The 1,158-nt window shown below is 36.0% G+C and overlaps 1 long non-coding RNA gene across 1 annotated transcript in view; it reads left to right on the top strand.

Moving 5' to 3' along the window:
- Positions 1-576, top strand: part of LOC112606954 — an 18,535-nt gene extending 17,959 nt beyond the window's left edge. Inside the window, exon 4 of the long non-coding RNA XR_003115714.1 lies at positions 232-576. This is a non-coding gene — a long non-coding RNA (uncharacterized LOC112606954). The remainder of the gene's footprint in view (positions 1-231) is intronic.
- Positions 577-1,158: the final 582 nt, after the last annotated feature.

Here is a 1,158-nt window from a genome sequence, read left to right as displayed (position 1 = left end):
GGAAATGTGTCATTATCCTTTTGAAGGAAAGTGTGTCATCAAAAAGGCACTACAACTATTAATATTTTCACATGTCAACAATGATAGCTGGATCAAAGTCTCCTTCCCAAGGCAATCAGACATTTTTAATATTCACTAGTTTGCTATGGTTTTAAATGTATAGCATCAACTCTATTATCTGATGGAGACTGGTATGGCAAAGTTTTAATCCTAATATGCTTTTCTTTATAGGTGACCATGGGAACCTGTTGATAAGGCTCTGGGGTCAGATTCATCTCTGTTCAGCCAACTCTAGCAGTGTGACTCTGAGCAAGGGTTTTTTAACCTAAGTTCCTGCTTCCTCAAATGCAAATGTAGGAATAGTAACATCTTCCTCAAAGTTGTATGCTGGGGATAACACATGAAAGAGATGCCTGGGCCACATAATTGTTTAAGAAATGTTCATTTCTTTCTTGAGCTACCTTCTACCAACTATTTGGTCTGAGTTTATGAAACTGTAAATTTTGAATAACATTTGCCTAACAAAGGCATTATTACCTTGCTTAAAAACACACACAATACATTCTAAACCAAAAATAATCTGAGTGTAATCCATTATTTTGGATTAGTCTATATCATCACTCTCCTCCCTTAGAGAAGACAGGCCAAGAGTTGGTTACAATAATGTTTGAAGTAAGTTGAAGACCTTATAATTAACACTTAAGTCAGAGAATTTATTATATTTTCCAGTGTTTCAGTATTTACAGTCCAAAATAGTGTCATCCTCAGAATATAAAGCCCTTTTACCTTTAGTGATATGTCAAATGCACTGGCAAATATAGCTGTTGTCAGTAAATTCCTATTTAACAGATGGGCAAGATGAGGTAGTGAGATTAAATGACTAGCCCATGGCTAATATTTGATTAGAAAGGCAAATTTAATCATAGTTGCCATTTGACTTCCTTTCAGGACTAGAATTAAATTTCAAGTGTCTCCTGACTCCCAGTTTAGTGCTTATTTCACTACAGTGCAATATGTGCTTTATTACATGCTTTAAAATAAGAGGAGAGAGTGGGGAGGCACAAGCGCCTTCCTCCTAAAAGGCACAAAGCACAAAATACGAGGTAAATAGTCCATCATTTATTGTCATAACACTCCCCGCAAGACAACGAGTACTGA

This window comes from Theropithecus gelada, chromosome 1, assembly GCF_003255815.1.
Source record: "Theropithecus gelada isolate Dixy chromosome 1, Tgel_1.0, whole genome shotgun sequence".
In the NCBI taxonomy this organism is placed as follows: domain Eukaryota; kingdom Metazoa; phylum Chordata; class Mammalia; order Primates; family Cercopithecidae; genus Theropithecus; species Theropithecus gelada.
This window is presented reverse-complemented; position numbering and strand designations above follow the sequence as displayed.